Source organism: Macaca fascicularis, chromosome 12 (genome assembly GCF_037993035.2).
Source record: "Macaca fascicularis isolate 582-1 chromosome 12, T2T-MFA8v1.1".
NCBI classification, from domain to species: Eukaryota; Metazoa; Chordata; class Mammalia; order Primates; family Cercopithecidae; genus Macaca; species Macaca fascicularis.
The window spans coordinates 22,389,315-22,406,507 of record NC_088386.1 but is presented as its reverse complement, the minus strand read 5'-3'; the positions used below and the strand labels follow the sequence as shown (position 1 = coordinate 22,406,507).

General features: G+C 40.5%; 1 pseudogene; it reads right to left on the bottom strand.

Moving 5' to 3' along the window:
* Positions 1-8,318: 8,318 nt before the first annotated feature.
* On the bottom strand, positions 8,319-11,497 carry LOC102125361 (structural maintenance of chromosomes protein 4-like; annotated as a pseudogene).
* Positions 11,498-17,193: the final 5,696 nt, after the last annotated feature.

Sequence of the window (17,193 nt, the reverse complement as noted above, 5' to 3'; positions counted from 1 at the left end):
CATGCCATGCCACGTGCAAGTGTCTTTTTGTGTCCTCTTACTCTCCCCACCCCCACCCCATCACAGCTACAGGACTCTTAGCTACACATCGGCCGGCAGTCTCACTTGATGAGAATCTGATGGATTCCTGCCTCGCATTGTTGACAATTTCATCACTCAGAAGACTGAGGAAGCCCCCACGGGAGCGGCTTTACCTCAATTAATTTTAATCAACAGCCTGGCTTGAATAATGGAGTGGAAGTGATAGGAACTTTCGGGGGAAAGTGATGAAATTGTCTGTAATAGTCAAGAAAAAGAAAACTGGTCATAGTCAGAAACAATTCAAGCAGTTTAGAAAAGTAGATTTTTATGTTTGACTCTCCACCCTCCAGCCCCAAGGCATGGAGTTCCTAAATAGAAAACAAAGGATCCTGAACCTAGCGCTAATACATATTTTTTTTAATTAATTACTTGGATAGACTCAGGCAAAATAAAAGTTAGGATGGCAAAAAACAGGAGGAGAATCCCTCAGGACTGGATCAGGACCTCTTGATCACTCAACAGGCCATCAGGATGAATTGAAACTAATGAGATTAATTTTAATTAGAAAAATATAAAGATCTGTCTTAAGGTTAAAAAAAAGAACAGAAGAAATACAGTATGGAATAGGACAAAGATATTAAATAAATATAGGCTTTAAAAAAGTTATGAAGGAATGTTAAAATTGTTAAAGATAAGTACTTAACAACTGGAAACAATCTATAACCTCAACCAGAAGAAAACAGAATAGGAACTTAAAAAAAAAAAAAAAAAAAAAAAACAGAAAACAGGAAAGCTGAATAAAAGTACAAAATAGATGGCATAAGTGAGTCCAATTATATTAGGTTTTCAACAAATATAAATAAACTCACCTATTCACATTCAGAGTATCAAATAAGATTTTTTAAAAAATCAAGCTATATACTATATATGAGACACCCCTAAAACAAAATAATACCGAAAATAGAAAATAAAGGCAAAAGATATTCAGGAAATACCTTAGCAAAAAAAAATTCTAATATGGCAACATTTTTATAAGACAAAATAGACTTTAAGGTGAAAAGCATTATTAGGAACAAATAGGGCCACTACACATTAATCAAAAGAACTACTGAAGGAACAGATAAAAATCATCAAATTGCCTGCAGAAATCATCAAATTGCCTGCAGAAATGTGAGATGGAAGAGACTTACTTTAATAGCAGTTCATGTGAAAATGATGATGTTTTGCTTTCAGAAGTTTCCTAATGGCCAGGGAGTTAACATGGTCACCTCCAAAAGTCACTGCAATCTTTGCTAACATTAATAGTGTGCAGAACTGTGCACGGTAAGATCCACTTTCTCTGCACTGTCAAAATTTATCTGGAGTGGAGTGCTCAGATCTGGGTATGTCAAGTTGAGATAGACATTGTCATACTGGAGAATTTCCAGCAGAGATTGACCAGGATGAAAAAGCATTACCTAAGAAACAGTTGAAGGAGAGGAGATATCAGGAGAGGAGATATACAGGGAAAGTATAGAGATACATGTCAACTAAAAGTGAGCACAGTAGCAAGTGATGGAGCCAAGACTTAAACAAAGCAGATCTCACTGCAGACAGACTCCAACCATTCTGACCTACTCCATCTTGCGTTGCCTCTCTATAAAAATACCAGAAGAAAATATAAGAAATAGTTTTTATGATAGTGAAAAAGACTTTCCTAACCATAACACGAAGATCACTGCTATAAATAAAAAAAAAAAAGAGGACTTTTTAAAAAAGGTAAATTTTTGAAAGTTTGCATAAAGATACAATAAGCAAAGATTAAAAAATAAACAACAGAGTGACAACAAAAGAATGCTGATGAGGATGCAGAGAAACTGGAGTTCTCATACCCAGCTGGCCGGAGTGGAAAATGAAAAATAGTTTCACAATTTTTATAAACTAAACCTTCGATAGCCATCCAACCACTGAATAACTGCATTCTCAGGCATTTATGCTGGAGAAATTTAGACTTATGTTCACACAAAAACCTGCACATAAGTGTTTATAGCAGCCTTATTTGTAATAGCCAAAAACTAGAGACAGTCCAGATGTCCTTCAATGAATAAACGCTTAAACAATTTAACAAATTGTGGTATATCCACAGGACATCATTCATGTTGTGTGTATCAATCATTTGAAAAAAGTCAATCCCCAAAGGTTACTTAATGTATTAGTCTATTTATATACTAAGTAGCCTTTATTAGTCTATTTATATACTAAGTAGCCTTTGATTACTACCTGTGATTCCATTTTTGAAATGACAAAATTTTAGAAATGGAGAAAAATTAGTGGTTCCTGGAGTTGGTAGGGGGTTGGGAGGATGTGGAAGGGAGGTGGGTGCAGTTTTAAAAGGGCAACACGAGGGATCCTTGTGTTGATGAAGCTGTTCAGTATATTGACTATGGTGGTGGACACATTAACCTATACATTTGATAAAATTGTACAGAACTATCAAAAAGACAGACGATTACAAATTTTGGCCAGGTTGTAGAAAAACTGGAACCCTCAAACATTGCTAGTAAAAATGTAAAATGGTGCTACCACTCTGGAAAACAGTTTAAAGGTTATTTAATGTTAACACAGACCAACAATTGCACTCATGGGTATACACAGAAGTGAAATGAAAACATATATCCACACAAAAACTTTCACATCAAGTTTCCACAGTTTTTATAGCAGCATATCTATAACACTACCAAAGAGAAAATAACCCAAATGTCATCATCCAACGAATGGATAAAGTGTCCATACCATAAAATATTATCTACAATTAAGAAGAATGAGGTACTGATACTTGCTACAACATGGATGAACCTTGAAAACATTATACTAAGGGAAAGAAACCAATTGCAAAAGACCACATATTATATCATTCAGTTTATATGAAATGTTCACAATACGCAAATCCTTAGAGAAAGAAAGTAGATTACTGGTTGCCTAGGGCTAGAGGGAGGAATAGAGAGTGACTGCTATGGGTAGGGTTTCCCCTTTGAGGTAATGAAGACGTTCTAGAGTTAGATAGTAGTAAAAGCTGGATAATTCTGTGAATATACTAAAAGCTATTGAACTCTGAATTGGTGAATTTTATATTTTGTGAATTATATCCCAGTAAAAATGTGAATAAATTGTATATAACTAAACACACACACACACACACACACACACACACACACACAAGTACAAGTAAAACCAAGGAATTCTGAATGGGATAAGTGAATTGTATCAATGTCAGCACCTCAGTTGTGATACCATATGACTATTTTGCAAAATATTACTGTTGTGGGGAACTATGTAAAATGTATACAATATTTCTCTATATTATTCCTTACAACTGCATGTGAATCTAAGAAGCCACTGCAAAAAAATTCACATTCACCATATGTAAAGCCCAACACTCGCCAATCAGTGCTAGAGAAACAATACTACCTTCTGCTTCTTTCTGCCATCCATTCATTTATGAGTAGCAGTCTAAATTAGAAACCTGCTGGCAAAGGATTCTGGGAAATGGCGTCCTAGGCTTCCAGCATCTCTGATACAGGAAATCATAGAAGGGAAGAGGGATGAATGCCCATGTATTATATATAAAAAGTATTTAAATATATATCTGAATTTACATATACAGGAATATAAATTTATATACATTTATACAGCAATTCACATACTATTTAAATTTATAAATACATATGTATACATACATACATATGTGTTTGTGCGTATATTCTAAACTCATGGCATAATGTTTAAATCTGTGTCTGAAATTGCATATACAATACTTTAGCCTGTGTTTCCCCGCAAAGTAACATCTGCAACAAAGTTTGAGGCGTGGGTCGTTTATTCGGGATGATGATTCCAGGAAGTAAGAGTGGAGGAATAGGAGGACTGAACAGAGAAGGAGAGAGAAAATCGAAAGATGAATCACACCACTGACCACTATTGGGAGAAACTGATTGTTCCATCTCTTTCTGAGATGCCCAAGGAACAAAAGGTCACTTCTCTTTGGTCAAAGGTTTAGATTGCACATGTTGAGCAGATCCCTTAGACACATCACATTGACACCATTAGGTCAGAGAAGCAAGAGGTACAATGGTCTTCCCCAAGGTGAGGTGCTGTTGGCTGATGCCTGTGGGAAACTGGTAGAAGCCTTCATAATATGGGGTGATGATGAGAGGGTTTGAAGCCATGCACAAGAGGTATCTGATTAATACAGGATGATCCCAATTACGTGAAACACATTATTGGACTGACAAAAAGTCTGAAAGGAAATTTAGCAATATGTTAGGGGTAGGTTATAGAATTATAGATAATTTTTGTTTCTTTAACATGTTCTTGTACTTTGAAGTTTTCCACAATAAGTATATGTTGTTTCTGTAGTCATGAAATGCAACTGAAATTACATTTAAGGAGCTAAGCTCTATGGTTTGAGGATGAAAGTTGATACAAAGACCAGAGGATTTGGATATAGGATTCTTCTACTGGATGGGAAAAGGGACCAAATGACCTCTCAGATCACAGGCTAGGATTCTATGAAAATCAATTTGGCAGAAATGCCCAGAGGAGTACCAGGCAAAAAATAGGCCCTTGACTCACATTTGTCAAAGGAATGAATGTGTGTACTGTGGCAGCACAGACAGAGTTGGAAAACTTTCTGCTAGGAGCTCACAGTGTCTTAGAGAAAACAAACAAACAAAAAAGGAAACTTAAAAAGATAAAGTTACCATAGATGAAGTTACCATATGACCCAACGATTCTACTCCTAGGTATATCCTCAGGAGAAATGAGAACATATATCCACACAAAAACTTGCACACCCACAACAGCACTATTCACAAAAGCTAAATATGGAAACAATCCAAATTGTTCATCAGTTGACAAATGGATAAACAAATTGTGGTATATCTAAATAACAGAATGTTACTCAACCATAAAAGGAAGTGACATACTGATATATGCCACAACTGGACAAACTTTGAAAATATGGTAAGTAAAAGAAACTAGATGCAAAAGTCAACATACTGCACAATTCTATTTACGTGAAATGTCCAGAAGAGAGAAATCCAGAGGAAAAAAAAAAGATTAGTGGATGCCAAGGGTTGCAGAGAGGAAGGAATAGGGAGTGCTTACTTCATAGATATGAAGTTTATTTGTGGGTAGTGAAAAGTTTGGGGCATTAAATAGTGGTAATGGTTGCACAACATTGTAAATATCTAAAAATCACTGAATTGTCCACTTTAAAATGGTGAATTTTGTCTTATTGGAATTTTATTCCAATCAAAAATGATAATAAATAGTTTAAGGGAACATATAGTGTGTGGCAAATAATGGTATTAGAGTCTAGGGGAGAGTGAGAGAGATCATATAGGTATGGGGACATCGGGATGTCTGCACGGAGCGGGTAGGAGCTTGGTACTTCGAAGAAGCGGGATAATAGACATTTCAAAAGATGCTCAATAAGTGCTTGTGGAATTGAATTCAGCTATAAGTACTGCAGGAAGAGGTATCCACTAAGGCATTAAGACAGCAAGGGGCAGGATGAGTCCTGTAGATAGTCATCCTCATGGATACAGAAGATTTTAACAGTGGAGGAAGGGTGGCAGATAAGGCAGAAGAAAAAAATCATCATTCATATAAACATTTTTAGAACAAAAAATCTGGCCCAGATTAATGTTTTTTCCAATTTCAACTGGTTTTTTTTTTTTTTTCACTTCTAATTATAGAAATAATGTAAAATAAGGCACTCTGGTATAATGACTTAAAGGTTCTGCACCGGTCGGACAGCCAGGCTGCAGAAAATATAATCCCAGAGTTTCACTGACTTACAACAGCAACAGTTGATTTTTCACACCCTCTGCATGCCCGCCATGGGTGGGCTGCTGCTGTACTCTATGTGTTCTTCACTCTGGGACTCAGGTTACCTGGGCAGCCTCTACCTGGAATTGTCATCATGGCGGAGAACAAGGCAAACTACGTACTGATCTTCAAGCTTCTGTTCAGAAAAGGCAACCCCTCCACTCTCCTCTCACTGGTCAAAGTTGGCCACAGACCCACACCCAAAGTCAATAAAACAGGGAAGGGTCATTAAACATGGGTGACTGGAAAAAACTATTTACCACAGGTTCCAACCCTGTCCCTGCTACTTAATAGCTTTTAGTAAAGTTGCTTATATTCTCTGAGCCTCAAAATCTTCATCTATTAAATGGGGATGATTACTACTATGCTATGAAATTATGATGAGGATTAAATGAGATCGTGTCAGTAAAACACTTGGTGCAATGCCAGGCACATAGTAGTTACTCAGTAAAATACACTGCTCCAAGAGATGATAAGCTCCTCATGGGCAAGCACTTTTTACCCATTGTTTACCCTAGCACAGCACCTAGCTCACTGTAAATATTTCAATAGATGCTTGGCAGAAGAGTGAATAAATGAATATGACTGCATGCTCATTTTTGTAAAATTAAGAGTACATAAGAAAGTATTTTAAAAAAATAAACTTACTCTTTTTAATTAATGGTCAATGAATGGGGAAGTAGGCCCTCCTCTTCCTTATCACTGACGAGCAAGTTATAGCTCCTTTTTAATTCACAGCCTTTCCTGCCCCAGCTCACATCTGATGCAGAAATCAAGGCTGAAATGCGCACTCTGGATGTCTTTTGGAGGATTGAGCACTGTCTGAAGAATGTTTCTAGCTCAGCAGGGACCTGGCAATAAACTATCCTTATGGATCTTGGTGTCCAGATGGGGCACTGGATTGTGTGGGAATCCCCAGAAGGTGAAGACAAGAGACAGGAAATAGAAATTACTGCCTGGCCTGAGGCCCTTCCTGGGATGGGGTCTCCAAAGAATAGAACCTTCTTCTGCCAGAATTCCGTCTGCTATAATAATCTTTGCCAGGGTTCCACATACCATCATCAATGCAGGATAACAGTGAGATTACTTTTGAGATTTTAAAAAGTTTTACTTAAAAGCCTATAATTTTAGTTTATACCAGTAGATATGAGAAAGAGAAAATGCAAATAAAAATCACAACTAAACCTCACCTTAACTAAATGCAAAATCACATTTACTTCTTTTTCATAGTCTTCTTTCAAATGTATGAATTGTACAGTACATTTATATTGTAAAAATTTTTATTACTTGTAGACCTTCTGATTGGCATGGTCCATTATTACAACTGTTTACTACAGGTAAGAGAATGTGCCCACCAGGCACACACACATGCCCATGTGCTCACACATATTCACACGTACTCATTACCCATGTTACATGTATGAGACGAAATATAATGGCTGTATAAGAAATAAAAATCTTTGTTCTTTGCAGACTAACTGGTAGAAGCCATAGGGAAACATTTTTTGGTTAAATGGGAGGGAGACTTTTCAAACAGATGGTCTTTAAAGCCCCTGAACGCTGAGATGTGATGACATTGGTAATAGCCTGATTTAACTTGAGGAGCCCACCTGGTAATTCTTCCATTGTATTTAGGGTTCTTTCTGTTCTCTGTGGGTCTGACAACAAATGCTTATGGACACCTATGCTCTGTTGTCGCTCTGTGAAGACTTATGAGGGACACTTGGGCCAGGACCATAGCCCCTCCCTCTGAAGGGTTTGGCTTCTACCTGGGCAAATGATGGACAGCCATGGGAAGCCCAGTGAGGTGGCCTGCAATGACACACAAGCTCACAGCATTACAAGGAGGGAGGTTACTGACAAGTAAGTGCCGCAGACGATTAGTGCTGTGGAAATTCAGTAGAGGGATGGATGAATATACCAAAATTCAGTGTGGCTGCTTCCTAACAAATTTAGATTAAATATGCTATCAGGAAAACAGTTTTCCAGTTCCCTCAGACAGAAGTTTCAGAAAAATCTCTACCCCACTCTCAAGTCCCCAACTGCACCCCATACCAACACCTCATACACATACACAGGTGTGCGCGCACACACACACACACACACACACACACACAATCGTTGTGCAGGGAAGAGTTTTCAAAGTATGGCTCCTGAACAGTTAATCCATACCACTTTTGTGTTTCTGTCCACTTTTGTCCCCTTTGGTCTGATCACCTGTTCATTACTCAAAGTCAAATGCTTCTTTAGAGGGCTTTAGAATGCACTTGGACAGTCAAACACTGCATCTGATCCTCATGTAGAATACAGGCAAGATATGAGAGAGATCTAAAGGGTTTCTTCCCAGTTTAAAAATGTGTATTCTATATAACTCATAATCCCTTACAAATAGGAAATGAGTAATACAATATACCAAATCTATGCCAATTCTATTTGAAGAATAAACAAGTACAACAAAGTCCTTTAGATGCAGTTTCTTCTGGGTTTACTGGAACACTTTTTGTTATATTATAGATTTTGTAAATTCCACTTAGTCTATCTGAAATCTCAAACATATTAATATTTCAAGAGAGAAATTATTATGAACTGGGTATTTCTGTTTGTTCCTATTTATAAAATACAACAGTGGACACATTTTTTAAATCAAGGGCTGCATCAACCTTGTCCCTGAAGTAAAAGGGAGTGGGTTTGTAGAGGGGAAGAGCTAATACTAAAGCCAAGGCTGAGGATGATGGCTCACACCTGTAATCCCAGCACTCTGGGAGGCCAAGGCAGGCGGATCACTTGAGGTCAGGAGGTTGAGACCAGTTTGGCCAACATGGTGAAACCCCATCTCTACTAAAAATACAAAAATTAGCCAGGCATGGTAGGTGCCTGTAATCCCAGCTACTCAGGAGGCTAAGGCAGGAGAATTGCTTGAACCCAGGAGGCAGAGGTTGCAGTGAGCCAAGATTGCGCCATTGCACTCCAACCTGGGCCACAGAGCGAGACTGTTTCAAATAAAATAAGAAATAAACAAACAAATAAATAAAAACAAAGCCAATGAACGAAGCATTTTCTCTCTTCCTGAAAGGCTGAAGATGTTCTTCCAACTTTTCATAAGTAGTCAAACACTGAACATGATTCCTTCAGAGAAAGGACTGAGGTTCCTACAAGCTCCAGTTTGGCATCCCCTCCCAAAGCAAGCACTTGGTAATTCTCCTTTAATGTATTCAGTACTACATAAAAACCTGCCATAAATTCATTGATTTGTTTCTGAAGCTCTTCATATGTCTGTCTAAAACTATCCCTTTCAAGAGTTTTGAACATGGAGGATTCTGAACAGATGGAAGACATACAATTGCTCTTTCAATATTTTAAAGGTAAAAGTAGGCTTGTCATACCTGACCTCAAAAGGCAGACACTAGGGTGATAACATTTGGCTCAACTGACACAGGTCTTTGAACAGCCAGTGAAGCCCAGTAGTGGCAGAAGCTGTCTTAGGGAGTAGTGACCTAAGTATTCAAACTCAGGCCCAGCAAATGCCCAGCAAGGATCACCTAGGAGCCTGGCCGGCAGGCTTTGCAAGCCTCTTGCACACCTGAGAGTCCCTTCTATGAGATCCCAGGAATACTTTGTCAAGGAAGAGGGACTGGAGCTGGGTTGTGACCATCGAAGAGTAGGTAGGAATGAATGGACAAATTCCCGGGACAAAGGCATGAGAAAGAGCATAGCGGTCAAGTCCATATGGAGAATGGAGGGACTTAGCCTTGTATCTAAATGAGAGCCTTCAGAGGGGTGGTGACTAAGACATAAGAGGGAGATATTAGTTTGGGATTCAGTTTTAGATGCCCTTGAATGCTGTGAGAAAAATAATGAATTTTGTCTTCAGGGCACTTGGTTACAAACTGGTAGCCAATTTATGCTTTATTACTTAAATTGCCCAGTGTTCCAAAGGCATTTTGTCCCCACATAAGCAGTTTAGAGCCTAGTGTCTTCAACAGACTTCACATATTTATATTACTTGCCTGCCACTGTTACTGCTGCTACAGATGATAATAAATCACGGAAGATGTTAACGTGGGAAAGTGGAATGAGCTGTATCTTGGGGAAGTCAGTACAGCAGTAACGTGCAGCTAAGGTTTGAGGCAAGAGAGTCCAGAAGGTTTTTCCACTGCAATAGTCCAGGCACTGAACACTTAGGACTAAACCTGAAAAGCGATAGTGGGAGAGGAAATGGAAATATAGATGCAAGACAGGTCTGCAGGAAGTGGTGGCCAGACAAGAGGAACACCCAAAGGGGGAATGTCTGTATTATGTTCCAGTCTCCTTTCAGCTAAGACAAGCTGTGTGACTTTGGGCAAGCTACCTAACAGCTCTAGCTTTATTTTCCTAAGATATATAATGGGGATAAAATTATCTATTCTGCCATATTGTTTTAAGAATTTGCAATAGTTTATATAGCCGGGCGCGGTGGCTCAAGCCTGTAATCCCAGCACTTTGGGAGGCCGAGGCGGGCGGATCACAAGGTCAGGAGATCGAGACCACAGTGAAACCCCGTCTCTACTAAAAATACAAAAAATTAGCCGGGCGCGGTGGCGGGTGCCTGTAGTCCCAGCTACTCAGGAGGCTGAGGCGGGAGAATGGCGGGAACCCGGGAGGCGGAGCTTGCAGTGAGCCGAGATCGCGCCACTGCACTCCAGCCTGGGCAACAGCGTGAGACTCCGTCTCAAAAAAAAAAAAAAAAAAAAAAAAAAAAAAGAATTTGCAATAGTTTATATAAATCTACAAAAAAGCTCCTAGCACAGGGCCTGCCATACAAAGAGCATTCATAAAAGATTTAAATTTTTTTATGCTTGTTAAAATCAAATTGTATAATTTTGTGTATGTGTAGGGCGCATTAACTAACTGCAAGTAGGATAAGTCAAAGATTTCTAATTATTTCTAGTAAAAATTTGAGAGGTATATTTGAGGAAAAGACAAGTAGTTAAATTTTAAATGTTTTTAGGCTGAAAAATAATGCCTTACAGGACACATCCAAGTAAAATTTTCTAGCTGGAAATTGACAATATGTATAGGTAGATGGGAAAAAGTTGGGCTGAAGCTTCAGATTAATTAGGGAGGTTTGGGCTGCAAGTAACAAAATACTCAAATTCAACTGGCTTAAATAAACGATTAAAAAAATGTATTAGCTCCCATAATGGAAATTCAGTCTGGTATTACTTACTGCAAAGGCTCTCTAGTGGCCTGAGGGATCCAGGCCCTTACCATCTTCCCCTCAGCAACCTAAACACATTGGCTTATCTCCAGGCCTGCTGCCTTCTTAGTCACAGCATGGCTGCAAGCATTTCAGGAGTCACATCAAGGCATGACAAAGAAGAAATATTTACCAGACACCCCCCAGTGTATTTCCCCTCTCTTCTACTTGGCTAGATTTGGGATAAAATCTCCTCCTTAAATCAGTCATTGGCAAGAAGAACTGGACTCCTAAGTTTGGCTTAAATTAATCAAGATTTACCCCCTGGGCCAAGAGGAGAAGTGGACACTCAAGAGGAAGAATAAGAATGGCTGCTGGGTAGGGCATCTCACCACCTTGCATCTCTGGCTGAGTCTTGGGGTCCAAGGCCATGGCTCTTGATGAGCCGTTTTCACTGTCACACAACTCCTGCTGAAGAGAGCTTTCTTCTAGCTGCTGGCCCCTCCCCCTGCTGTCTAGAACCTGGGTTGCCAAGTCCTTCCAGGTGAGACAGCTGACCCTCAGCTCCTCCAGGCACCCAGATTGAAGTCATTACCTGAACTAATTCATGAACTAATTCAGTAGAGCAAAGTAATAAGTGGTAGCAGTTTCTCACTTCCTTACCACCAACTGCAGCAAACCCTGCTCTGGCAAAGTTTCTGTAAAAATTGAGATGAATTAGATTAGTGATGAGGACTCCCTGACTCCCCCCAACTGATGCACACAGCAGGTAGGAGACTGGATTGGCTGGTGGCCGGAAGATGGTGGCAAAAGGTGGCTAGGAGATGGTGGAAGGTTGTCTGGTTGCCAAGAGGAGAGTAAAGCCTAGTACTAGAAGAGCATAAGCACTTTGTCTCATTGATACCATGACAAACTCACTTTCAATCAAGCAAACCATTCTTCCTCTTTTCTGACGTCTTCCTAGTTTATTGATTGACTGGAGGTGACATCTGAGCCTTGGAAAATACAGCTGGCCACCTGCAGTTCTCTGGATGGAGCAAAGGGGAAAAGACCAGGTTAACTAGGGCCTCTCACCTCATTTTCACTGAACAGGAAACTCATAACAAGTCAATCTAAAAATGTCCACAGGAAGCAAGCATTAACTCACCTCCCTGTGTCTTGCAAGGCCTAAATCTAAGTCATCCTGGAATGATAACATTCTCTTATATCTTTCATGAAAATGCCACAAAATGTCTCTGGACACCTTTGGTAACAAACACACTACTAGGCAGACAATTTGCTTTAAAAGTTTAGCCTACCGGCCCTGAAACTTTTTTACAAGTGTGTTCCCCAAGGACATTTTTCATAATTCTCTGCCCTGGGTTAAGCCCACATTTTAAAAGCATTACAAACAGTTTTTCCAGCAACAATTACCTTCCTCTCCCATCATGTATTATGAATAATTACATTCAACTGCGTTTACAGTAAAAATCGCCAATAGCCATAGTATAATTCCCATTTTTAAATTTTCCACATTTTTAAAACTTTACTTGAAGTGTTACGTAATATACTACAGAAAGCACACATACCAGAAAACGTATTGCTCAATTCGTCCTCACAAACCAAATATACCCACATAACCAGCACCCAGATCAAGAAACAGACCATCATCAGCACCTTGGATTACCAGCACCCTCAACTTCCCTGTTGGTCACTACACACCATGCTCCCATAAGGATAATCCCATCCTGATTTCCAACAGTATAGATTTCCCAGTCTCGGGACTTTGTGTAAATTATTCTTACAGTATACATTCTTTATGTCTAGCTACTTTCGCTCACCATCACTAAGATCTATGTTACACATAGTTAAAGATTATTCATTCTCAGTGCTTAGCTCATATTCTACTATATAAGTATACTACAATTTATCAGTTCTACTGTTGATGGGCATTTGGATAATTTCCCTGTGTTGTCCATTTCCAAGTGCACTGCTTTGAACATTTTGGTTCATATCTTTTGGGGAATATATGTAAGTATTTCTGTATCTAGTACCCATACCTAGTAGAGGAATTGCTGAGCCCTGGGATATGTGCATATTCACCTTTAGTAGATAGATTCTGCCAATCTGCTGAAGTGGCTCCATTAGACATTAGACATTTTTGAAATGTGAAAAATAGCTTATGGACCCAACAACTGCCTTTCTGGATCCCTGAGAGGTCTAAGGACATCTGTCAAGAACTTCTACTTAAAAAGAACCTACTGTCTTGTTCTGTCCCCAGTGAAAATAGGTAGGATTTACTATTCCTCATAAAATGCACTTCAGTTATTTTGGAACTATGATGAAATTCACTGTGGTGTAAATTTCTGTGTCAACTTGACTGGGCTAAGGGATACCCACATGGCTGATGCAACACATCTGGGTGTGTCTGTGAGGATATTTCTGGAAGAGAATAATGCTTGAATTTGTAGACTGAAAAAGATCTACCCAATGTGGGCAGATTGTGTGCCCACTAATGTGGGCAGTTGTCATCTAATCCACTGAGGGGGCTCAGATAGGAAAAACAAAACAAAACAAAACAAAAACAAACAAACAAACAAAAAACAGAGGAAAGGTGAACCCTCCCTCTCCCTTCTTGAGCTGGGACATCCATCTTCTCCTGCTTCAGATGTCAGATCTCCTGGGTTTGGGACCATTAGTCGCAGAATGGAAATTACACCACTGGCTCCTGGTCCCCAGGCATTTGAATTCACACTGAATTACATCACTGACTTTTCTGGTTCTCCAGCTTGCAGATGGCAGATCATGGGACTTCTTGGCCTCCATAAACATGTGAGCCAGTTCCTGTAATGAATCTCCATAGCCAGGTGGAGGCGGAGGCAGAGGCGGAGGCAGAGGCGGTGGCAGAGCGGAGGCGGAGGCGGAGGCAGAGGCAGAGGCAGAGGCAGAGGCAGAGGCAGAGGCGGTGGTAGAGGCAGTGGAGGTGGAGATAGAGATAGAGATACCCTATTGGTTCTGTTTCTCTGGAGAACCCTAACTAATACATCCTCTCTCACCCTTGTTACCCCTGGGCTATAAAATCTTTCCTCCCATGTAATGTCCAGACAAGGGCTTCATTTTCAGCTGAGGCCTTTCTGTGTGATAAAGATGCTGAGTCTCAGAGTGTTAATGTGGTCACAGGTAGTGGGCTCCAGGGGAGCTCTACAACTATGTCCCTTGTAATGCATAACCCCTGCCTTCAGTATCAGGTAGGAAGGAAGTCAGAGAGGGGCCAGAAAGGCACCCATTTTAGAGGCAGACAGGCCTGGGTGTGCACACTGATTTGACCACTCTCTGGTGTGAACCTGATGTACACCTGGGACATGTGACCAACAAGGACATTCGTCTGGCTCCATGAGATTATGATGAACACTGCTTTTCTAAACCCAGTGCCTTATCGGTGTTAGTTGAAAGAGGCAATTAGAATAAAATCTAAATTTCTTACCTTACCTATAATGTGCCACCTGAGCAGACTTTCTAGTGACCTCAGCTCCTTCCACTCCATCCTTTGCTCACATTGCTCTAGGCACACAGCTCTTTCCCCAAACACAACCATGGCAAGTTTCAGGGTGTTTGCGCTGCTCTTCCATTGGCACTAGTTGCTCTTTTCCTTCATGGGCTGCTTCTTCCTCATGATTCAGGTCTCAGCTTCAATGTCACCTCCTTGGAATAATGTCCTTTCCTAACCAGCCCTAAAGACAGCCCTCCACCACCTTCTCTAACTCATTAACCTATTTAATGTTCTTTATGGTATATATCATATGTCTATTGCCTTCCCACAACCAGAATGAAAGAGCCACAAGAAAAATGACCATGTTAATTATTCATTGCTATGTTCCCAGCATCTAGAATAGTCCCTGTCACATAGTAGGTGGCCAATAAATGTTGGAGGAATGAATAATTGAAGTCTCAGTGAAGGAGTGTGCTGGTCCAGATTCAGCTGCCACTGATTGCCTTTGAATGGGGGGAAAAAAGGTTCCACCTAGCATAGTTCAATAGTCTCCCTTTCTTGAGCCCAGGGTCACCATTTTTGCTGGCCCTAAAGAGACTCACCCATCTGACAATCTGGCATTTCTCTTACCTCATTTCAACAAATCAATGTTGTGAACTTTCTATTCCAAACAAACTTGCATTAATGATTTGCAGTGAACCACCAATACACCAAGAAGACTGTTTAACTTGTCAAAAACAAGAATTGTCAGCTGCTGGAAATGCAAACCTGACACTTGCAGGCTCTGTAAGGCTGAGATTCCATCCCTCCCAGTTCCTCCAGTTCTTGGAGCCAAGACGAGATCAATGGGGAAGCTGCCCAGCAGGGCAGACCTCACACATCACAGGACACCACTTCTGTCAAACTTGGCAAAGCCAAGGAGCCATCGTCTGCTAATTGTGCCACGTGGCCACAGGCTAGCAGCCTTTAGTGACTTCCATAGCTTTGCCAGGAAGAAGGCCTTTATTTGTTGGAAATTCTGATGTTAAAAAAATAATATGTCACAGTGGTTTTTTTCTTTTCCTGGAAAATATGAATTTCACAAGTATCAACTAATATGTTTTTGCTTTGCTTACTGCAGCGCTGGTCGATATGTGTAAGAGTTCCAGATTCAATGAAAAATAATAAGATGAAGATGTGGGAAGATGTTGAGAAGCTACAAATGTTCTTCATACCGGACACTTCAATACACAGGTTTCATCTGACAGAAAATCAACCAAGATGATATAATCAAATCTCACAGACCAGAGATTTTTTTTTTTAAGTTGGCCTTACCCAGTCCCTTTAAGTTGATACAAAAATAGGGCCCTAATATCCTCTCATTTTTCACAGCTTTGATCCTAAACCACCTACTCCAACCTATCTGTAAACCAGAGTCTAAATCCCCCCTGACCCCACAGGCTTCTGGTGAGACTTTTCCATCAGAACATAACCTTGCCTCCCCTCTTGACTAAGCTTGGATTCTCCCTTTAACTCCACTGTCATAAACTCTCCCTGGTAATACAGGTCTCTAATACCTAACAATCCCACTGTGTTCACCTCAGTTCCAGGGTAGGAGCCCAAGCAGACCAGGAGTTATCTGTGCCCACACTCCCATTCCAGACCAAATGGTGAAGTGCGTGACATGGGTCACTGTAGTGGTGAGGTCAGGCTGCATGTAGCGATGACCATGGGGAACAAAGAAACACTTGGCTGACATGTTTGCTCAGGGTCTGCATTAGTTTGCTAGGGCTGCCATAACAAAGTGCCAGCAGAACTTTCCTCAGGGTTCTGGAAGCTAGAAGTCTGGAATCAAGCTGTCCTTAGGATCGGTTCCTTCTGAGGCCTCCCTCCTTGTCTGCAGATGGCCACCTTCTCACCGTGTCCTCACATGTGCTTTCTTCTGTGTGTGTCTGTGTCCTAATCTCCTCCTCTTAATAACGACACCAGTCACATTGTATTAGACCTAATGACCTCATTTTAATGTAATCACCTCTTTAATGAGAGTCTATATTCAAATACAGTTATATTTTGAGGCACTGGGGGATTGGGACCCCAACATATGAATTTTTCAGGATGACAGAAACTCATAGAGACTGTACTCCATGGCTAGGATCTATGTGTTGGCTTCTACTTCCAAGACTCCCAGTAGAATAGATGGAAAGCTGGCCCTGTAGGAGGAACAGCACAGGTATCAAGAGAGAAGCCCAGGTGAGGAAAGCTTTACCTCTAGCAGAGCTTCAGTGTAGGTGGGCAGCTCAGTTCCTTTCAAAGAAGAAGACGGAGCGCACCAGAGCCAAAAGGAGAACCAGGCCAAACTTGTGGTCAGCTGGTAGGAGATCAGGCCAAGTAGAGAGCAAAGAGTGTTAAAGCCAACAACAACAAAAAAAAGTGTGGAAGCCAGGATGGGAGCCTGGGATTGGCATACAAGCCACTGTAATTAGTATAGTCACATTGATGTCCCCTTTGGAGTCCTGGGCTGCCCCTTAAAGTGGCAGTGGCCTTGCAATAGCCCTTTAGAGACCTCTAGGACATAAAACCATTGATTACATCCACTATCCATGATCATGGCTTATGCTGTGATCATTGTATGATGTTCACTCAGTGACCTACAAGAGTTAGATGAGAGGCTGTAAAAGAA